The sequence below is a fragment of the Capsicum annuum genome, chromosome 4, assembly GCF_002878395.1.
Source record: "Capsicum annuum cultivar UCD-10X-F1 chromosome 4, UCD10Xv1.1, whole genome shotgun sequence".
In the NCBI taxonomy this organism is placed as follows: domain Eukaryota; kingdom Viridiplantae; phylum Streptophyta; class Magnoliopsida; order Solanales; family Solanaceae; genus Capsicum; species Capsicum annuum.
The window spans coordinates 64844811-64870392 of record NC_061114.1 but is presented as its reverse complement, the minus strand read 5'-3'; positions in this window follow the sequence as shown (position 1 = coordinate 64870392).

Sequence of the window (25582 nt, the reverse complement as noted above, 5' to 3'; positions counted from 1 at the left end):
CATACAGTATTCATGTTTTACCGCTTTCAACTTCAGTTCTACTTATTCTATAAAAGTAATGATTTAAGAAACTTACTGTAGTGATTCACCAGCTTTTCAGATTATGTTTCTTACTCATGTTTTAAGATACTTCAGCTTTCAGTTGATTTCGGTCTCTTGGTGAGTCTACTTGCACTTAGCATGCATGTTTTAAGATGATATATCTATTCCATTTTACTTATTGCATTCACCCCTACTTACTTAGTACATTTCATAAGTACTGACAATATATACGTCTGTGCGGCTACATAATTTCATAATGTAGGTACTAGTTGTAGCCCACATATCATAATCAGATAGTTTGTATCTTCCAGCTACCAGGTGATGAATTCTCTTATTTCGGGGACTCCAGTCAGTTGTAGTTCATGTACTATATTGTTATTATTCATATGTATTGATTAGTGGTAATTGGAGGCATGTACAATCTATCTATAGTCAATATGGTATAGGCTTCATAGATAGTCAGTCAGAGTCGTTACATGTAATTCAAGTTTCTTTCCTTAATTTTATCATGTTGTAAAATTTATCAATATTTTTATTTATTCAGAATTTCTCATGATCATGTTTCCTCTCAATAAATTTAGTTTTTATATAATTTAAATTAGTTGCTCAAGAAGTATGCCAGTTCATAGGTTAGCTTGGTATCACTTGTGGTCCCAAGTACCGTGTTACAACTAGGGGGTAGTCTTGGGCCGTGAAACCAAAATAGGATCGCTATCTTTCTTTTCTTTCACCTGAAAACCAAAGAAGATTTTGAACCATTTTGAACCTATATACTACCTTCGGTCAAATCAACCAACCGAACACCCAATCTGGCCAGCTAATGAACCTCACGAACTAACTCTTTGTTATTATCTACCACATAAGCAACACTCCTCATATACAATCTACTAAGGGTATCAGCCATCATATTGGCCTTACATGGGTGATACGACACACTCATATCATAGTCCTTCAACTACTCTAGTCACCTTCTCTGACAAAGATTTAAGTCTTTCTACGTGAACACATATTGTAAGTTTTTATATCATTAAATCTTGAACACATACTATAAACTTTTATGATCTGTAAACACATTGGCATGAACCCCATAAAAGTAATGCCTCCAAATCTTTAAGGCAAAAACAACTGTTGCCAGCTGAAGATCATGAGTCGGATAGTTCTTCTTATGAGGTTTGAGTTGTCTAGTGGTATATGTTATAACCTTACCCTGCTACATCAACACGCACCCAAGACTAACTATATAAGCATCACAATAAACTACAAACTAACCTGAACCCTCTAGGAGAGTCAAAACTAAAGCAAAAGTGAGTTAAATCTTCAAATGCTGAAAACTCTTCTCACAGGAATCTGACCACTGAAACTTGACCTTCTTATGAGTTAGTAGTCTGGATATGGGAGAAGCAATAGAGAAAAATCTTCAATAAACCATATGTAGTAATCATCTGCTGGAGAAATAGGTCTAGGCTTGTTTCTTACTGCTTTGGACTTTCGAGGATCAACTCGAATGTCATCACCGGAAATGGTGTAACCAAGGAAATCTACTTATCTCAACTAGAATTCACACTTATTGAACTTAGCGAATAACTGGTTCTCTTTAAGGGTCTGCAAAACAATTCTCAAATGGTCTGTGTGATCACCTTTACTATGTGAACAAATGAGGATGTCATCTATGAAGACAATGACAAACATCTCAAAGAACCATTTGAACACTCTGTTCATCAAGTCCATAAAAGCTGAAGAAGAATTTGTTAATCCAAAATACATACTTATAAATTCAAAGAGACCATACCGAATTTTAAAGTCTGCTTTTTGAATGTCATATTCTCTGACTCTAAGCGATGATAGCCGGATCTAAGGTCTATCTTAGCAAAATAGTTTGCATACTGAAGTTTGTCAAATAAGTCATAAATATTGAGGAAAGTATATTTATTATTGATTGTAAATTTGTTCAAATGATGATATAGTTGATGCACACTCTAAGAGAACCATTTTTCTTGCACACAAAGAGAACTGGAGCACCTCACAGGGAAATACTAGGCCTGATAAAATCCTTATCGAAGATATCTTTCAATTGATCATTTAATTCCTTAAGTTTATCTGGTGCCATTCTGTGAGGTTGAATCAAAATAGGTTGGATATCTAGGAGGAGATCTATTTTGAAGTCGGTTTCCCTTTTCGGAGGAACTCTGGGCAGATCTTTGGAATGTACACCTGGAAACTCATTTACTACTAGAACTAATTCTAGAATCAGGGTTTTGGAACTTGAGTCTTTAACTCAAATAAGATGACAAATACAACCCTTAGAGATTATTTTTCTTACCTTAAGGTAAGAGACGAGTCGACCTATAGGCGCTAAGATACTACCCCTCCATTCTATGGCTGGATCATTAGGGACTGAAATTGAAAGATTTTGTTTCTACAATCAACTGAGGCATAGAAAAGTGGAGCTAATATATGCCAAGAATGACATTAAAATCAGTTATCTTTAACTCTACAAGGTCTACTGAGGTAACTTTTTGGGACATTGTGACTGGGCCAATTTTGTATACCCGTCTGGCTATAATGTAGCTACCTACTGGAGTAGACACTGAGAAGGGTTTCGCTAAGATTTCGAACTTGACACCAAAAGCCACTACTATATAGGGAGTCACAAAGGAATGTGTAGCTTTGGAATCTAACAATGCATAAACATAAAGGTGAATGACTCGCAATGTACCCGTAACCATATCAGGAGAACCTTCTTGATCTTGTCGAGTCTGAAGGGCATAGGCTCAATTCTAACGCTTCTACTAGTTGCACTGGAAGTGGCACCCTGCTGAGTCGGTCTACCTTATGGAGCTGATGAGAAGTTAGACTGACCTACTTGATGAAGATCTTTTCCCTTTTGGCCAACTATTGGACACTACTTTATTCTGTGACCTAAATTAGCACACCCAAAACACACATCACTATTGGTCGTGCACTCATCGATGCGGTTCTTACCATATCTCTTGCATGCTAGGTTGGTACGAATACTATTAATACTATCTTAGGACTTAGAGCCTGGTTCCCTATCTTGAGGCTAAAAATTTCTAAAAGAACTAAGAATGATTCTTGCCATCTGACTTCTACTGAGAGAAGTTGAAACTACCAGTTCTGGCCCTCTTATTCTTCCTTTGTTTTTCCTTTATCTTCTCCTCCTCAATCTGCTGAGCATGGACTATCAATCTAGAAAGGTCCATCTCCTTAATCAACATAGTAGTCCTACACTCTTTGACAACATCTTTGAAAACTCCAAATACAAACTTACTCATTCTGGACCTAGCATCGGCCTAGTCACAGCATACCTTGCTAACTTTGTTAACTTGAGTGAATACTCCTTCACACTTATGTTACCCTGCTTCATATTAATGAACTCCTGCACCTTGGCCTCCCTCAACCCAAGTGGAAAGAACTTGTCCAAGAAAGAATTAGCAAACTCATCCCTCTATATAGGCTCTGCATCTCTGCCCCTATCTTTTTCCACTATTTAACCCAGGTATGAGCCACCCATTGCAATTAAGGAAGAAGCTAAGTCAACACTCTCACTGGAGTAACACTAATGATATCAATCACCTTCTAGACACAGTATATGAATTATTGAAATCCTCCTTGTACTTAAATCCAAAGAGCGTGGGAGGATTTATCCGAGTGAAATACCAGATTCTGGCTACGTCTGTATTAACTATGGGGTTAGTTGGAGCAATATCATATTGATTGTTCTGAGCAGCCATGGATTGGTCGAGTGTTATGAAAGCATCCATAGATTTAGCATAAGAGACTTGTTTATTCAGAGGGTCTTTGGGGTCAAGTGTTATGAGTTGTTCCCTATTTCTTCTTTTATTTGCCCTTATGGGGGGTACTTTGTGTAAATGGTAGAGAATGAGTTAGAGAAAGAATTTTATCTTACACTTCATCGCACGACATAAATACTAAAAGAAGGAAAAATTTTCTAAAATTTTTCATAGCCTCTCACCCATAAGCGTGTCGCACTTCACACCCATGAACAAGATGCTAGTTAATCCAACTTTCAGAAACCCTAGTACACTTTAAACCTTGCGCTTTGATACCAAGTTTTTCACGAACCTAGTCATAACATAGTGTTTATGGCCATATGTAACCCAAAGTTAACCCATGATCTGGTACAAGCATTAAGTACTGGAAAAAGATAACAAAATACGATGTGGAAGTCATCAAATAAAATATCTTAATAGTCAAAGCAATTACAAAAGGGTCTGAAACACATCAATGAAAAACATAGCTAGTTGTCTAACCATCTGAAAGCATCTAAACATGATGAGTTATTGGGTCTAGTCCCTAACTAACTCTAACTACTAAAATAACATAAAATAAAGTAAAGGAAAGCGTGATAAGTAATATGACTAGTCCTCGAATGATGAGGACTCACCAATATTATTTTTGAGTGATATAGGAACTGACTACGTGCTATCTAGGGACTGAGCATTCTAACTTATATTATGCTATCAATATAGCGCAAAAGAGAGTATGCACTCAGTACTTTGAATGTACTGGTATGCAAGGTAGAAACTAACTGACTTTCATATATAAACTGAACCTGAATGTATGAACATGTAAAATAAATGCAAGACTAAGTATAAACTTTCATATATGGACACTTTGTCATGCAAACCTTAATCGACATAGTCTGAATCCGACATGCCCTAATCTGAGCTAATCGAGGTCCAATCTGTAACCTTAGTTGGAAGGATGTTAGTACCTTGCCAAGGGTACTAACACTGGCTTTGTGGATTCGTTGAATGGATATCCTGAAGGACGTGGATATCACCCTCTACTAGAGAAGACCCCTAGGAAAGTATCAACCCTATACTAGCAGGAAGACCTTACATAACCTATGCTGGATACGTAGTTTTGGAACTTAGGGATCACTGCTATAGATCTTACCTTAAGCTAGCAGGTAAGCCTTCATCCCTTGTTTCACTTAGTACTAATTTATACTCCCAACTGAACTGACATTGATTTTGATAACATGGTTAACATGATTCAATATTGATAATTTCTAAACATAATAATTTTATGAATTTCATGGTGCAAAAATGGTATAAATATCTTAAAATCATGAAAGTTGTAAAATGTATAATTATCTAGATATTGAGTGTTCATAACCCACCAGCACTGAAAAATATAATTGAATACGATAATAATAAGACAATGACATAATAAGAGGTTTCATGACTTGAACTCAAGAATTTAACAATTTCATCAATGTAATGAGTTATTATGATTAGAGTACTGGGGAGTGCTTGAACTTATGAGAAAACAATTTTTCATGGTTGACTTCAAGAATTTCATGGGATTCATACTTTTTGTGGAACCCTAAACAAAAAGGGAAATTAGACTTGAGAATTCGGGATACTTTGGGACTCAATGGATGAAAGGATCCCATTAATGAATATCCTACATATCTGAATATAGAAGCTTGGAGAAATCTTCTTTAGAATTGGACTTACTTGATGACCCTAGTTGCTTTTTGGGAGAAGCAAAAGTTGCTTCTTTTTGGTTTCTTCGAGTAAAATTATAATTAATCATGTAATTATTGATTTTAGGGCTTTTATAATACCCTTTTGAAAGCCTAAATGATGTGGTTTAGGATGTTAAAGGAGTGTAAAAAGACTTAAGAGTCCATGAAAAAATATGCTAGAAAACCCGCATCCAGTCGTTACAACACACTTCAAGACTCGTTACGACTAGTCATGATTCATGATCTGAAACATAACCTGGAACACTGAGGTTAGGGTCCTTACTATTAGGGCTACGACTTCTTCCTAACAACTCATTACGACTGACTACCAGTTATAAGGCATAGTCATTTTCTGTAGCTTGGCTTTTGGGACCCTTACTGGTCGGTTTATGAGTCTTTATAATGACTTGTAAGGTCTGACTATGAGTCGTATGTTGAAATCATAACAGTTGGGATGAATTTCTTGATTACTTACTATTGTGAGTATGAGTCTCTCCTAACGGCTCATAGCCATAGGTGATGGGTAATAAAGAAGAGTCATAGTCACTAAAACCAAACTTGGGCCTTTAATGGAGTGAATATGACTCACTCATGATGACTCATTATGTGTGGTAATGAGTCATTACCTAAGTCATTCTCACGGCTGTGTGTTCAATGCCTTAAGAAAATTTCCAACAACTTTTTACCATGACATTGGATTAAAGCAAGACCTAAAGCATTGGAAGGCTAACTTGGTGGCCTATTTTTTGAGGGTCTAGAGCTTAAATACATGGGGTATTACACAATAGGCTTAAAAATCGATTGATAATAAATAAAGTGGGATTTAAATAATAAACCTAATAGATAATACACATAATATATGCTATAACTTAGTCGATCGATACTAGAACTAGACCAAAAATAAGAAAACTGAGATGACGTTGATTAGACCAAACTGCAAGGTTGTCAAAATACGTACATTAGCTTGACTTGCAAAAACAAAAAGGTACAAGCCTATCTAGGATTTTTTGTTATTACATGTGGTTCTCCTGTGTCCGGATCTTTTGCATAGTGAACACTTATTCCTTCTCTTGATCGTGAAATCTTACCTAAGATCCTAATGTATTTCCCTATCTTTCTTCTGAGTGTTTTATTGATAAGGGATTGAAGAATATTCACATCTAACAATTCCTGTGGAACACACCATTTGGACTCTAATGGGACAACATTAATTAATTTTGAATACGTAAAGAGGTGTGCTTTGACTTTATACATAGGCAAAGAGTACTCGTAGATTCTCAAATTATAATCATCTTGGTACTTCAATCACATAGCATCCATCGCATTAGCGCACGGTATTTTTGCCAATTCATACTTTCTTTAAGAACATGACTTTTTCAGTAGGTTGACTATGGCGGTAGGACCCCTACCGAACATGGTGAATTGGCTGTCCTCCTCATTTATGTTCTCGTCATAGAAGGAGTCTCTCTCACTCATATTGTACCTTGCGATCTATTCGGTGGCAGGCATAAATTTTTTCTCCTTATATTTGAGGACATATGCACGTCTCTCCCTAAACTCCTTACCAAACCTCTTAGTAGTCGAACTGAATATGGATGCCAAAGGGTAGTCTCATTCTTCTATCAATATAGTGTTGATAGACTCGATAATATTTTTGATTATCACATCATACCTATTATCGAGAAAATATGCCCTGCTCCACTTCTCAAAACCAAGTTCATGCTCAAGGAAAAAGGATGCCTCAGGATAATAGTTCTTGAATTATGCAAAATAATTGCTAAACTCCTCAAAAGAATATGCCTTTGCCAGGTGTTAGAATAGATATAGCTAATATTCACATTGGTGATTTACCTGAATATTTTCACCTAGGTGCCTAATGCAATACCCGTGATGAGCTTGGTTGTAAGCCCTTTGTAACACCCCGCATTTTTTAGCTAGAATTCAAACCGTCATCCCTATATGTATAATCTCTAATCCAATTATTTATATATGAATATATATGTCATGATCATTAGACTAGTGTAAAACGTGCTTGTGTGGTGAAAAAATTTCATACGAACACTTAGGGTAAAGTTGAGTTAAGAGCTTTTGATTCGATTAAATTTTGATATTTGATCCTACAAGGGTCAAATTTGAAAGTGTATAACTTCTAAAATATATGTAATATTGGGTCATAAGACCCATAAAATTATAGATAAGTGAGTCCTCTTTCTAACGTATCTGATTTTGCCTTAATTTGATACTCGAGTAAAAATTTATGCGTATTTTCGTGAAGAACCAATGAGGGTCCACGATTTCAATATGGCATGGACCTTGTGCTCCACAATAAGCAGCGTGGCATAGACCATGTTCTGAAATACTAAAATCCACTTTTATCTTCAGATTTTTTAGGTTAAACAAGTCATTTATGTCCTAAATTGTCCTATAACTAATATTAACATAAATTGATCATCCCATAACCCCAAAACACACCAATTGCACAATCCCTCTTCTCCCAAATCCTCAAGAATACCAAATAAGGATTCTTCTTCAAGAATTCAACTTTCAAAGATCCAAATTCATGCTTCCCTTCAAGAAGTCAAGAAATTTAAATATGTGAGATATTCATCAATGGGTTCCTTTCACCCGTTGAGTCCCAAAGTTTCTCAAAATTCTCAAGTTTGCTTCTATTTTGATTTTGGGTTCCATGAAAAGCATGAATTTCTCAATTCTTCAATTTAATTCTTGAATTTTACCATGAATACATATTCTTCCTTAAGTTTAAATATGTTTTAGTATCTAAACCATGTTATATCTCAATATTGACAAAATTGTAGAATTCTTGAGTTCAAGTCATGAAATTTCCCCATCATGTTATAATTTTTTTATAATTCTGTATTTTACTATTGTTTCGGTGTTAGCGGTTTATGAACACGTGATACCTAAGTAGTCATGCATGTTTCAGATTTTCAAGTTGCAAGTCATTAAGACCATGTTTGTATCAATATATTTAGATTACTATATTCATGTTGAACATTTATTAGTTGTTGAATTTTTGGGCTTTAATCATGAAATTCCCTTATTATGATTAGTTTACCTGGTTTTAAAAACTTCAGATTATGCATACACTATTGTTTTTAGAATACCATATTTGAGCAAATCAATTACCAGTGCATATACTAGTTTATGCTTATGTGTTTGTTCAGTTAGGAGTAGAACTTAGCACCGAGCGAATTTAGAGATGAATGCTTTCTTGCTAGATTAGGGTGAGACCTTTAGGAGCAGTCCCTAAGTTCCAGAACTACATAGCCAGTGTAGGTTATGAGAGGTCTTTCTACCTGTTTAGGGTTGATACTCTTCTAGAGGCACCTGCCAGTTTAGGGTGACACCCCGTCCTTCGGGTCGTCAGATTTATGGATCTACACTGTCAGTGTCAGTACCCATGGCAAGGTCTTAACACCCTTCCAACTAGAGTTACAGGTTGGAATCTACCACATTCTCAATTTAGTATTCAGACCACATCAGCTTAGCTTTGCATGACCAAGTGTTTAGTTATTCAGTTATTCAATTTTATAGACTATTTTAGTATATGTGTTTACTTGGTCTTGCATTCGTTTTATATATTCATGTATTCATGCTCAGTATCCATACGTGATCCTCAGTACAGTTTTACAACCTATTTAGCTTTAACATAAGATTTACATATAGTATTTATGTTTCAACCGACTTCCAGCTTACAATAATGTTTTCAGCTCATAATTTAGAAATTTTACTATTTCTTACATCTTTTACGTACAATTATGATTTAAATGCATATTTCACCAGATAGCTTATGTCTTTAGTTTTAAAGTATATATTAAGTATTTTTCATGATTTAGTGCATGTCTCACATACTTAGTACATTCCAATGTACTGACCACATATATATTTTTGTGGCTACATTTCTTTATAATGTAGGTACCAGATATAGACCACTCACCAGGGTCAAATAGTTCTCAGTATTCAGCCAGTAGGTGATGGTTCTCTTATTTTAGAGACTCAAATTAGTTGCAGTTCCTGTATTTTATATTCATTATTCATATATATTGATTAGGGATAGTTGGGGGTCATGTCCTGACTACCTATTGTCAGCATAGTAGAGGCTTCATAGATAGTCAGACAGAGTCATTATATGTAATTCAAGTTCCTTCTTTAGACTTATCGTGTTGTAAACATTTACAACATCATTTTTATTCAGATTTTCTCATGATTATGCTCCGCTCAGCAAATATAGATTTTATATACATTTTAAATCAGTTGCTCAAGTAGCATGTCATTACATGGGTTAGCTTGGGATCGTTTGTGGTTCTAAGCAGCACCATATGACTAGGGGGTAGTCTCCGGTCTTGACACCTTCACAATGTCGTTATAAATGCTCTTGTGCCTATTAGAGATAAAGCACAAATCCGGTTCATCGACCACTGTAGACTTCAGCTTCTCAAAGAAGAATGTCCAAGATGCATTATTCTCCTTGTCAACAATATAAAGGGCAATTGGATAAACATGGTTCTTTATATCTTATGAAACCGTGCTTTGTAGTACACCCTCGTACTTACCATATAAATGAGTGTTGTTGCCTGCAATAACCTTTCTCATATGGGAGAATTCCTTAATGTAAGCACCCAAGGCTAAAAAGTAGCACAAGAACCTATAATTATCCATGTTTACCATGCTAAAATAGGTAGAGCCAACATTAAGAGCTTCGATCATGAAGGAAAAAGCTGGCAAATAGGAATACTCGTGCTTTGGTGTCCCTCAAACCATATGCTTGGCAATTACACCAACCATTCAACATTTCCAATAGCTTAGACTACTATAAAAGTTCTTGAAAATAATTCTCTGAATCTCTCTAGTGTCCGGACCCTTGCCATCATAATACAAATTCACACAGAGCAATGCATTAAGTTTGGTCATAATTTTTTAATATCTACGCGTGGTGTGTTTGATGATGCAAGTGTGATTGCAGATGTATTTTTAGATGAAAAATATGTCTGTGCATTCATACTTTCTCGTCCGCAACATCCATGCACAACTAGGAGATATGCATTTTACCTTAAAGTATCTGCTATAACTCTTCAACATAGCATAATGAAAATAATTTTCACCGATGCTACGTCCAATAACAATTTTATCTCCTTCTTACTACTAAATATTTGTTTTATATGGAAATTAGTTTCATCGGAGAAGGTGTGGTTGCATTGTAATCCCAATCTACGCTCTTCTTGCTCTTCTTGGAATAATTTGGGATTTTTCGATTATATTGAATGATCTTCCATATCCATTGGATTAACACCCGATCTTTCATATTCAACCAAATCATCTTCGTCGACTATCGCGTGTGGTGGCGGGGTTATCGGAGACATCACAATGACATTTATCCTCAATAATGGCCTAGATCCATCGGCAATGACATCTAACATGTACAAGGACACGTGTCTATCATTCTTTATGAATGTGGGATGTATTTTCCCCCTCCCATTCATTAATAGCTAATTATGACGTTGTTTGGCTAGCAATCTAATTCTTTGCTCTCAATTATTCTTCGAACTATGTCGTTGTATGAACCGTTGCGACGCAACAGAATGGACATTGTCGCCTTACTAGATGATTTTCAATTCCAATATTTGGGAGCCTCCTCCCATACACCCATATAATCACCACCGACAATAATTACTTTACTACGTCATTATAGACCACACTGATCGATCTTAGATTACAGTATCAGTCTATAACTTGATGACTGGTCGATGATTGGTATGAAAACCTCTATACAAAAACGTGAATGAACGAATTTGGATATAATTGATGCTCTGCTAGCTCTGGGATGGAGAAATGTATATGTTGGGCTTCTAAACTACTGAAATCTATCTAATAATGAGGTATTGAGTAGATTTTGAAAGCTTTTCAAGCTAGTAAAAATGAAGGAAAAAAGTTTTTTGCAAATATTTTTAGAAAGATGAAACAACAATAGAGGCAATGATAAAGAATGAAGCTTTTCAGTTGTGAGGAGAAAGATTTTGCCGAAAAAGTCACTGAAATCGAAAAAAATAGCTGAAAACGAGAGGTTTTGATGGCTTCTAAAACAATTTTTCAAAATTAAAAACAAAAATATGAAAATTAGGGGAAAATATTATATATTTGTTGGATGGGATGGGGGAAGAAAAGTTAAAAACTTGTGTGACGGATTTGGATGGTTTTTCAAAATCAAATGGATAACATCATAAATGTGGTTATCCACTACATTTTTAAAATTTGACATTAAATATTACATTTAGTTTTCAAAGTGTTTATTTTGCCAAAACTCCCGAGTATCTCTAAGCGGAAGTTTCACTTTTTTAGAAATATAGTACTTATACTTTTCACGGTTCAAACGAACTTTAGGTGTAAAATATTTTAAGTTTTTTTTTTTTATCATTTATTAAAGATTAGGTAAGCAAGCTACATATTTTCCCCTTTCTATGTAACAGGTAGAGTATGAGATAATGAGATATTGACATATTAACAGGCCTTCCCATGTCCCAACAAAACCTTTTTGCTGACGCAATAGTAATTGAACTTAATTTATTGTTATATGTTCTTAGATGTAGACATCTTGTGCTGATTTTGTTTTATCACATACCACTTGTTAGAGTGTAATAGTCAGATTAATTTGAATGGTTAGAATTTAACTAATGGTTTTTTTAAGTGCGTCATTTCGAAAAAGCATGCCGTCCATATGATTCTAAATTGAGTGTTATACTGTAAGCGACCGTTTGATAGAGTGTATTGGTAAAAATAATGCATGTATTAATTAATGTGAATTATTTATATTTTATTTGGTATAATTTTTAGTCTATATATAACTAATACAAGCATTAATTATACACTCTATTATGTATTGAGGTGTGTATTACTAATATGACTCATTTTTTATGTATTAATAATGCAAAAGCTTTAATACATGCATTAACTTGATTAATGACATTATTATCCCTCAAAATATTTCTCATTCCTTTTTCCACAATTTTTCCATCATATTATGTTGTAATTTTTTATTTTATTTTTTGTACTTTGTCATTCTTATAATATTCATCCTCATTGAAATTTAAAGGTCACATGTTCACAACGATTGATATTAAAAATTCTCAACAAATCAGAAAGCATAACATTTATTTCCTCTGGAGCCAAGTCTGGTAGATTCAACCAAAGAAATGTTGATGTGTGGCCTGACATAGCTAAAACATGAGTGAAGAAATTATTATGATGTTGGCTGAGGCTCTACGACCCTCTCCGAAATAAAGGAGACCAAATTTTGCATCAATTTCAATTCATTTGAGACATCTTCGATACGTTCCAATAGTGTTTCGGGAACATACTGAGGTGAACATGGATCATTGCCGTGATGGCTCATGGCCTGCAGAAAAAGTTGGCAGCAAAAGAACGAAATATCCATGGCTGTCAACTATGTAATTTTGTTTTTTCGAAAAAAAAAAATGAGTTGGTGAGATCTGGAAAAAAAAAAATTATTGAAAAGACAGAATACAAATATAAGGAAGGGTATTTTCATAAATAGATATTATTTATAAAAATTATGTAGTGCATATTATTTTTAATACATCACATCAAACAATGTATAAGAAATAATGTCACTATAATTAATACAAGCATAACTAATAGAAACATTAGTAATGCAAATATTATTAATATATTATATTTAGCATTATTCTTATACATTCTACCAAACATCTCTACATGGTCTAGTCAGTGCAAACCCTTTGAAAGTGCAATATCTGAATCTTATCAAATGAATATACTTCTATTTTTTTTCCCCTTATTTTTCTCTGACATTAATTCCCTAAATATTAGGTTACTATCTTACAACATTTTATGAAAGTCACTTCATTTGTTAGAAACTTTCTTGCAGTGTAAGCCAATACTCATTCTCTTTTCATACGTACGTTTCTGTTTGATTTGGTTTTACTTGATCTATTTCCAAAGTGGGATCAAAATATATTCAGACTTGGACGAGCATAGAAATTCTCTTTTTCATTTTCTAGTAACATTGTAATTTGTAACCTTGTATTTTGAGTGTTTTAAAGAAAAGAATAAGTGTGAGTAAAAGGGATCAGATGTATGTGTTCCGGTTGTAAGTTTCTTTGATGAGCTTGTAAAACAAAAGGGTCTCTAATCATTGGTGATGACTGATGAACAAGTGAAAACAACAAAAGGTGTAATCAACACAAAGTTTGTTATGGAGATAATCTTGTGATAAAGGTCCTAAATGTAGTTTGACCGACGAAAGAAAATTGGATCAAGAACTAAGTAATTAAACTTTAGAAGATTAGAATTACCTGATTCAATTTTCTTACGTCGACATATCTTGGTCAAACTAATATAACATTGTGAAACGATCTTCATGTTTGTTGATTATATTCTTTAATTTTGATCTTGAATTGTGCAGGTAAGTAGTATTGTGTGCTGTAGTGAACTAGTGATATAGATAATGAGTTAATAGTATACTCTCCTCTTTATGGTTTAGTTAATTTACAGAAGAGTTTACTTTCATGAATGTAACATTATGTTAAAGTGTCTTTGAAGGCGAAAATCGACCGAGGGGCTCCCTTCTCAGCCCAAGGTAAGAATGCGAACATACTACGATTAATTTCAGTGACGTGTGAATTACAAGAGCAATCACATTCATTTGACTTCCAAACTCTCCAAATTTAATCGTTCATTTTTTTTGCATTAAGAAATGGGCAAAGATGTCTAATTGGGCCCATTAAAGAGTGACATTCTCCAAGCACATATATAATAATAACACTTATATAAATTTTAATAAATTTATCCCTAATTACTCTCTATCTCTATTCTTTGCTAAATTATAAATAATTTTTTATTTTATAATTTTTGAATGCATAATTAGTATCTGGATACATAATTTTTGAAGTTAAGAAATATAATTTTGAACTTAAGAATATAAAAGTTAATTACTTCATTTTTGTTCGGATACATAATTAGTATCCGGATACATAATTTTAAAGTTGAGATACATACTTTTGATTACTAAGATATATCCATTTTTAAAACTATTTGATCGAAATACATAATACATTAATTTGAACAAACGGAGATATACTAAATTTATGAGTTTATGAATATATCATGCTATTTTAGAGAAAAAACATTTAGGTATTTAATAAAAATAATAGAAATTTTATGTAATTTAATAAAAATAAATTTTGATGTTATGTAACTTAATAACGATGAATATGGTTTAAAAAAAAAGACGTTGAGATTTATTAGTAACATGGTATATATAATTATTTTGTCAATGTTACTGTTGTTGAATTTTCTATTAAGTTCTCACCAGGTAAAGATTGATGGCGAAAACGTTGAGCCGGAAAAGCCGGCAAGGCTTAGTGGCATCCCTGACATAGAGGGTATTTGGATAAGATTAAAATTTGATTTTAATTACTTTTTTAGTTTTTTTTAGGTGTTTGGTAAAATTAGAAAGAATTTAAAAAAGTTAAAAGTGGATTAAAAAACAAAAATTGAGAAGCTGAGTACCCCTAGTTTTTTACTTTTTAGATTAAAATTTTTTTAGATTTGACCAAAACATTTATTTTTTTATTTCGTATATTTTCTTCTAATTCCAACAATACTTTAAACTTTGTATCCCTTATTGATTCTTCTTTCTTTTTCTTTTTGATGTTTTTTTCATTTTTTTCCTCCAGTTTTCTCTTCTCCTTTCTTCTTTATTTTCAGAGAATTCATCATTACATAAGAAAATATACAAAAATTTTATCGTCAAATAGAGCTTGTGATAAGTTCTTCTCTATCCGTTCATATAGAATCTCTACATGTTATTTAAATTTAAAAAATTAATTCTTTTTAATAGTTTGTTTCATTCCTAAAAATTTTATGTTGTTAACAAGCTTGCAATATTACAGTATAATATTATATTTATATTAAAAAATATCTTAAATTTTTTAATATTTAAAAATTAAAAAGTAACTTATATTTAAAAATTGACCTGACATAATCACTTTACATTGAAAGTGTATTTTAAATAGAAATTATTTTTGAAGTATTAGAATTAAAAATCATTAATAATTCACGTTATTATGTGTTAACAATTTTAAAGATATTTAAGTCATTTTGACAATAAAAAAGTGATTGACAACACTTGTTTACCAAATACATCAACAGATTTTTTTCAGTTTCAGCACTTCTATCCAATCATTTATCTTCTTAATTTAAAATCACTTATTTTAAACTTTTAATCACTTAAACTAAAAAATAATTTTTTTAATCCTATTCAAATGGGCTCATAGTCGCCGACACAAGGCCTTTCAACAGAGTATTTTTAAATTTATTTATTTTATTAAATTTTAGTAATCTCTTAACAAGAGATGATGTTGAAGCCACTTGAAATAGTTCACAAGGCTGTGATGCATTATTTACCATTTACCAATGAGTATTATATCGGTTTCCCTATATTTCTTGTACTATAGTTTTAATTTTTATTTTTTTTTCCTTCTAATTAGCTACTTTGAGACAATGTATATTAACTCGAGACATTCTGTTAGTGCATTTTAAAGGAGGAAAGTACTTCAAAAGCTGTTCAATCGACACTTCATAGACTGATGACTATCATTTAATAATTTTTCCATTATGAAATTTGTTTGGTAAGTCGTTCAGCGCTATATACTTTAACTTCATGTTATATTGTTCATTTTCAATCATGTCCGACCCTTTTCGTCAGAACGTTACAGATCAATAGCAGAGAACTCGCAACGGAAATGAGTCACAAAAATATAGATATACACAAAAAAATAATTATTCTAAAGTGGAGTTAAAGTAAACTAATTGAAATAAATTTTTTTAATTCATCTAACTTTTTTGATGGAGACTTTAATCTGTATTAAACAGTTAAAATTAGATATAAAATGAAACAAAATATATCAAAGTTATAAAATGAAATAAAATATTCCTGACTTATAAGTCGAAATAAATTATTCCTTGACTTATCTAGGACACTAATCTTATTACTTATTACTTATTATTATAGAAATTGTCATAAAAAAACATAAGAATATGAAGGAACTAAGTTTAATCTGATAAGCTAATTCAGTTTAAATTTGAAAGTGTCATCAAGGAAATATAGGAGTACGAAGGAATTAACATAGTAATATTGAATCTGATAAGCTAATTCAGTTTAAATTTGAAAGTGTCATCAAGAAAATATAGGAGTACGAAGGAATTAACATAGTAATATTGAATCTGATAAGCTAATTCAGTTTAAATTAAAAATTTGCAAAGTTATAAAGAATAACATTATTTGCAAAATATATAGAGCAAACTTTACTATACATTAAAATCATCAATTTGCAAAGTTATTTCCTCTGTCTAATAATATTTGTCATTATTATTTTGACATATATATTAAGAATCAATGAATAATCGGGATAATAAATATAATGTCTAGATAAATACAGTGATGAATAATATTTAATAGTAAAAGTAAAATTTAATTTCAAATTGTTGAGACGAAGAGTTGGAATATTTTCTTGAATTTTGCCCCAAGTTTGACAAACTTCCTTTGAGAGGGGCTTTGAGCTGTAGGTGACAAAAGAATTTAAAAATAAGGTATCGGTGACTCAAGTCTTAATAATTGAGTGGATGTGACAATTACTTTATTATGGATTAAGAAAGTTGAAAATTTTCAAAATAACCCACAAATTTTTAAATTTACACTTTGATCCAAATGTTAGTGATATAACGAAAAATGGAGGGAAAAAAGGTGGTAGCTCTCTCTTCTCATCTATTATTGTTGTTTTCTCTCTCTTCGCGATTTTTGTTGTTCTTTGCTGCTGTTTTATTCATCATCTCCTGCTTTATTATCATCACTTATACTTCATTATCCTCTTCATAATCTTCTAGTTGACTATTGTTGTTACCGCAACTGCTGCTCTTTGACTAATTTTTTAGGGCAAATTTTATTTTCTATATCACTTTCAACTTTGGCAATTACTTGATAGGAGACTTGGATAAGTCAAATTATGCTTTTTAGGTGAATTTGTCATCTAGGTAACTACTAGTGTATTGTTTTTTCAACAATAGCTAGTATGTGAACATGAATTCAAAATAAGACTCATCTATTTAAAAAGATCCATCATCTGTTGCTCCAGATAGATATTATGTTGGAACAGAAGAATCATATGTTGGATTCATGTTTATGGTTCTACAGTGCTCGTAACATGAATCGAACGGATGGGTATTTACAGTGCTCGTAACATGAATCGAACGGATGGGTATTCTATTGCGACAGATTAGTAATTTGTTCCAACAGGCAATTAATCTGTTGCACTAGATTAGTAATCTATTTAAGCAGATCTATCATTGGTTGCAACAGATAGATATCTTGTTACAACAGAAGACTCATATGTTGGATTCATGTTTATGGTTCTATAGTGCCCGTAACATGAATCGAACAGATAGGTTCTGTTGCGACAGATTTCTAATCTATTCCAACATATAATTAACCTGTTGCACCAAATTAGTAATCTGTTCAAACATACAAGTAATTTTTTGTAACATAATATTTATCTATTGCAACAGATTATAATTCTATTGTAGCAGATGAATAATCTATTTTGAACAACACAACACAATACAACTCCAGTCACAAACCCAACAGATAACCCGTAAGTTGATCGCTTACTATTGATATTGGATTCAAATTATTTCTTAATCGTAGACATGCTTTTTGAAAAAAAAAAACTAGACAAAATGAAAATTAAATGAGAATTAAAACATCAAAGTGGATTAAACATAAATTTTTGACTAAAACAAAATAAATAAAAATACATAGGTAATAGAAAAAAATAATCTAATTATTATTATTATTATTATTATTATTATTATTATTATTATTATTATTATTGTCAGTCGACCAATCTTCAACCGCAGCAGCAGCGCCCTCATCCTCCTGCGGATCTCCCGCAGCATCCTTACTCTGACGACGGCCAATTCCCACTATATGTCATAAACCTGGGTCTGCACTTCCCGCACTACGTCTCCTAAAATAACGACATCCCACACTAGATCAGTCATATCTACAACACACATAAATTGACAAAAAATGTAAAAACAAAAGTAAAGAAAAGAATCTGACTTAATACAACGTAAATTTACATAAAAAGCGAGAAAATAACTTACCAAAGACAGGAAAAAGCTATCAAGTCCTTGAAAAGAAAGAAGTTGAAGGTGTAAAATGAAAGACAAGAGCAAGAAATAAATATTGTAGTAAAATGAACGAGCAAGGAAGGAGGGGCCTATTTATAGAGGATTAGATTTGAATGAGTTAGGCAAAAAGGCGCGACTGTTCATCTCCATTTATTAAGTACATTCAAACTAGTGACTTTTTTATTACTGTGGAAAGTTATGATTTGTTATGACTTAATTAGTTCTTTTCTGTAACCATTTTTATTGAGTTGTGGAAACACATTATATATCTGTGGTAATAGATAACCCATCTGTGATAACAAATATACCATTTGTTGCAACAAATTAAAAATCTATTGCATCAGATAATATATCTGTTGCAACATATATCTTTTTGAATAATTATCATATCTTTATCTTTTATCCAAATTTAGTGACTTTTTTATTATATAAATTAAAAAAATAAATTTAAAAACAAAAATGTCGAAAAGTCACTACTCGAAGCCTATTTAAACATCAATTATTCAAATTTATGTTTAGTCTCTCCTTTTCGTATTTGATAGACTTGACACACCCATTAAGAAAAATATTTATTAGGGGTCTATTTTATCAAATTAGATTTATTAATTATGCTTTGAAAATATATTAATTTGAATATATAAATCGACAATCTATTGCATAAAAAAGGTGTGACTGTTCACCTCTATTTATTAATTACATTCAAACTAGAGACTTTTTTATTACTGTGGAAAGTTATGACTTAATTAGTTCTTTTCATTAATCGTTTTTATTGAGTTTTGGCAACAAATTATATATCTGTTGCATCAGATAACCCATATGTGACAACAGATTTATCATTTGTTGCAACAAATTGACAATCTATTTCATCAGATAATATATCTGTTGCAACATATATCTTTTTAAATAGTTATCATATCTGTATCTTTTAATCCAAATTTGGTGACCTTTTTATTATATAAATTAAAAAATAAATTTAAAAACAAAAATATCGATTTATATATTCAGTAATCATTTTTATTAAGTTGTGGCAACAGATAACCTATCTGTAACAATAGATATACCATTTGTTGCAACAAATCAACAACTTGTTGCATCAGATAATATATTTGTTGCAACATATATCTTTTTTAATAATCATCATATTTGCACCTTTTAATCCAAATTTGTTGACCTTTTTATTATATAAATTAAAAAATATATATGTAAAAACAAAAATGTCGATTTATATATTTAGTAACCATTTTTATTGAGTTGTGGCAACAAATTATATATTTGTTGCATCAGATAACCCATATGCGATAACAGATAGTCTATTTGTTGCAACAAATCGACAATCTGTTGCATCAAATAATCTATTTGTTGCACATATAAGCTATCTTTTTTAATAATCATCTTATCTTTAATCCAAATTTGGTTACTTTTTTATTATATAAATAAAAAAATAGATTTAAAAATAAATATTGAAAAGTCACGATCAGTTATTCAAATTAAATAACCATTCTTTTACGGTTATAAATTGTGTTTATCATTTATTTTCTTATTTAACAAACCATTTTTCATATGAAATAATCGAAAAGTCATGACTAAAGACTTTTCACTCTCTCAATAAAAATAATAACCCCTGTTTTTTATTAATAATCGCCTGTTGCAACATATGATCCATCTGTTGCAACAAATTAACCATCTGTTGCCACAAACACTCGATCCCTTCCTCCAACCGTCGATTTGTTGAGAATAAAGAATAGATAGAATGAAAATTAAATATTAAATAAGAATTAAAAATTCAAAGTCGACCAAGATTTTTTAATCCCTTAGGTAGATCCGATATAAAAAAGGAAAATACATACGCTAAAAGAAAAAAACATAACATCTTTATTATTACTATCATTATTATTATTATTATTATTATTATTATTATTATTATTATTATTATTACTATTACTGCTTTCATTGTCTGAAGGACAATTTTTATCCTGCAGCTGCTGGACCCTCTCAGCCTTGCTCTGAAGTCGGTCAAATCCCTCTGAAGTTTATTTTACTGCCTTTGAACTTTCCGAAAGGACTCGATATAAATCTTCTTGTATGAATCTGGATCAGCCATATCTGGAAGTGTAGTAATAGAATGAACAAGTAAGGAGGTACCTATTTATAAAGGTAGGGGTTAGTCAAAAAGCCACGACTGTTCATCCATCCCTTAATTCAACAAACTGGCGAATTTTAAAATATATAAATTAAAAAAAGGGATCAAAATAAACATTTTATCTTAATTGTATTTTGAAAAAAAAAAGAAAATTGTTTTTAAATAAATCTAACAAATGGATAATCTGTTGTAAAATACGTTCTATCTGTTAGATAATTTATAAAATATTAAAATTATTATAACAGATGCGTATATCTATTTGATTTTTCGAACAGATAAGTCATTTGTTGCAACAGATTGATCATCTGCCGCAAAAGATGTCTATAACTGTTTGATAATTTTGATAGGTTAGTGATCGAGAGTTAAAGCATAGATAGACTAGCAAGAAATAGGTACGTGCAGTTGGATGGATCCACTTTTATGTGTGGGAGTTATGTATTACTAATAAGGTCACTGGGACAACACACACAAAGTATAATATTTTTGTGAATGCAGTTTTTAACCGATTAGGTACTGATAATTCAAATAAGATCCTGCATTGTACAGTTAAGTTTAATGGGTTCGAATTGATAAGGACGAGGGCCCCATAGTGAGGGCGCCAATACCCTGTTATGAATTACTGACGGTTGTTGCTCATGTTTATGCGTGTCAAGTTTTGAGAAGGGATCAATATTTAGTGTCATTACAGAGATCCAATAGCGATTGGATTTAAATTTAAGTGTACATTGGACCCTGAGAAGTCCTTCGAAGCCTCGTACTGCATCAAACAAAAATGAAAAATCAATAGAAATTCCCCTAGCCCAAATTTATATGAAAGGGTTGTTCGAGAAGATGATTAAACGCCAAAAAGAGCTGAAGGAGAATGCCTGTGAGGGAAAGAGGAGTTGATGAAATACTATATCATCCACAATCTAATTGAAGATGAGACATAGGGTATCAAGGAACTTCTAGCAAATCTGGCGGACTTAAAACATGAGAAATCTGAATCAAGTGCAAATATGAAAGTGTATCCGATAATGTAAATCCTTCTGTTGTTTCTCTTAAAGAAAAATAATACAGATGGATACTTTGCTAGGGATCTATGACTAGGAAGCATGGTCGAAATGATCACCTGGATAAAAAATAGCAGAAGACCAAAAAAGCAACCTCCAAGCATCGAGGGTTGAAATGATGTACAGTAAGTCTAGAAAACTTATACCAATAACAACTGCAGTTAAAATAAAGAATCTAAGAGAAGGCTGTAATTTTTGAATTTTAAATTGCATCCCATGCCTTCTTGTTTGTGGTTCCGATTAGGTCCACTACTATTGACCTGATCGGAACCACAAACAAGATTGAAAGGAAGATTGAGTATCATTACTTCTTTAGCAATATGGATTAATTGATTGTGTTTTCTTGCCTTAGCATGCTTTCAACATATCTTGGAGAAGATCAGAGGCTTTCTGTAGTATGTAAATCCCGATAATTTTCAAGCTTGCCTCTAGGTTGCCAATTTTGTATTCAAATTTTTTGTTGCCGTCTTTAAAGTTGGTATAGAGTTTCTGGTCTTTTATGAGCTCGGTCAGTAACACTTTATCCTTTGAAGTTGTGGCATCGTAGAAGGCCTTCAGAATACTTTATTCAGAAGCCTTAAATATATGGAGGGTCACTATGTTTGTTTTATGTCAAAATATGTTGATGCATAGTCAAGCAGTGGTCCCAACAGTTGAATAGCTCACATTTTATCGAGTGTTGCTCAATGCAGCTTGCTCAACCAATCTTTAAGAGATTTGATAAATTAATTAGCAAGGAGTTACGTAATGTTTGATCTAAACTGACTCTACTAAGACTATCAAATGTTACGTAACTCCAGGCTCATTACCCTATCAAAACCTTTGCTCGAGTTAGTGCACAAATCAAATAAGCTCAATCTCTCAGCTTTTCTACTGATCAATCTTCTCCTATATAGAGTAAAAGATATCCGCCATGCAAAAGTCTATACCATCGCCAAAAATTCTTGCCACAATGAAAGTTTTGAGAAGGCATAACTAGTAGTCTCTCAATATAGCATTTATAGTTATCTTGACGTCTCTTGCTAATATATTGGAATAGACATAGCAAGAAATTGTACTTAGTTTGGTTTTTCCATTATAATATAATTGCAAGAGACATCAAGAAAGTCATAAAAGTGATATTGAGAGATTACTAATCATGTCTTCTAAAGTCTTTCGTTATGGCAAGAATTTTTAGCGATGGTGTAGACTTTTGCATGGCGAATATCTTGTCCTCTATATGGGAGAAGAGAGATCAGTAGAAAGGTTGAGAGATTGAGCTCGATTGATTTGTCTATTAACTCGGGCAAAGATTTTTGATAGGGTAATGATCCTAGAGTTACGTAACGTTTGATAGGCTTAGTAAAGTCAGTTTAGATCAAATGTTATGTAACTCTTTGCTAGTTAATTTATCAAATCCCCTGATGGCTGGTTGAGCAAGCTCCATTGAGCAACACTCGATAAAAGTGAGCTATTCAACTGTTAGGACCACTTCTTGGCTGTGCATAAACACATTTTGACCTAAAACTAACACAACAACCTTCCAAGTATCATTTAAGGCTTCTAAATAAAGTGTGTTTTGAAGGCCTTCTGCAATGCCATAACTTTGAAGAAAGTATTCTTGATCGAACTCACAAATGACCAGAAACCCTATACTAACTTCAAAGACAAGAACGAAAAGCTTGAATACCAAATTGACAAGCTGGAGGCAAGCTTGAAAATTATCAGAATTCACATAGTACAACAAACATCTAATCTTTTCTAACATATGTTGAAAGTATGCTAAGGCTAGAAAACACAATAAATTATATCTATATTGCTAAGGAAGTAATGATACTCAATCTTTCTTTCAATCTAGTTTGTGGTTCCGATCAGGTCAATAACAGTGGACCTAATCGAAAACACAAATAAGAAGGCATGGGATGCAATTTAAAATTTAGATTTTGCAGCCTTCTCTTAGATTCCTTATTTTAACTACAATTATTATTGGCGCAAGTTTTCTAGACTTACTGTACATCATTTCAACCCTTAATGATCGTGAGGCTACTTTCTTGGTCATCTGCTATTTTCTATCTCGGTGATAATTTCGACCACGTACCTAGACACAACTCTCTAGCAAAGAGACCACCTATACTATTTTTCTTTCAGACAAACAACATATGGATTTTTTATTACCAGATACACTTTCATATTTGCACTTGATTCAAATTTCTTATATTCTAAGTTAGTTTCATCAGTCAGACTCGCTAGAAGTTCCTTTCTACCCTTTGTTTCCTCTTCAATTAGCTCTTAAATGATATAGTGTTTCATCAATCCCCCATTTTCCCTTACATGCATTCTCCTACTGAACCTTCTGGCATATAATCATCACCCCGAGCAACTCAACCATATAAATTTGGGCTAGGGCAATAACTATATTGATTTTCGTTCTTAGTTAAAGCAGTGAGAGGCTTCGAAGGCCCTCTCAGAGTCTAATGCACCCTAAAAGTTAGTCAATCGCTATTGAATATCTTTACAATGACACCAAAAATAGATCCCTTCACAATTATCAACACATAAATATAAGTAACAACCAACATTAAATCTTAACAGAGTATCAGAACCATATTCATGGCCCCACAATCTTATCAATTTGGACCTATAAAACTTAACTGTAAAATTGCAAATATTTTGTTTGAATGAGTAATGACTAAATGGTAAAAATAACATTCACAAAATTAGTGTACTCTATGTGTGTTTTCACGATAATACTATCAGTAAATACATACCTCCCACATATAAAGTGGTTTTATCTGCAAGCAGCTTATTCCTTCGAACCTATCTTTAGTGTAGCCTCTTATGTTGGTCGGGCAAAAGTTGATCAACTTTTAGTTCCTTATATCTACAAAGAAGAGGAAAAAAATTAATGTCAATCAAGAGAAGAATAGAAAGAACATTATCCATCTGCTGTAACAGATGTGGAGTCTGTTGCAATAGATGTAGAGTCTGTTGGAATGCATCAAACCAGCCTTACTAGTGGTTTGATTTGTTCCAAAAGTTGCTCCATCTGTTGCAACATCAACAATAATATAAACTACAAAGAAACAACAAATAAAAAATATCAACAACAAAGAAGCAACATCCTTTATTCCAACACCATCAACAACACCACACAACAAGTTCTAATAAGACCAACCCCACCAACAACATCAATAACAACATCAACAACAAAGAAATAAATAAAATACATACAAAAAAAATGATACTGCCTACATGACTTTTAAACTTCTACCAACAGATGACTTTTTTTGCATATTGTAATAAAATTTCTCGATTCATTTATTCAACACTTAAAATTTCCTTCAAAATTTTTAAGTAAATATGATATGGGTAAATTACAATTAAATTAAAAAAATAGATGTAAATAACTTGCAAAGAATAAGACGAGAATGAAAGAGCAATAGTGAACTATACCTTACCTACAATATCAAAAGGGGATCAAAATAGTAATTTTAGTCGAGGAAAGATATGGATTGATTTAGATCCGAAAGGGTCTTTATGAGAAAGCAGAGACAAAATAGAGAAAAAAGGTTATGATAACCCTAAAGAAGAGATAAAGAAAAAGAC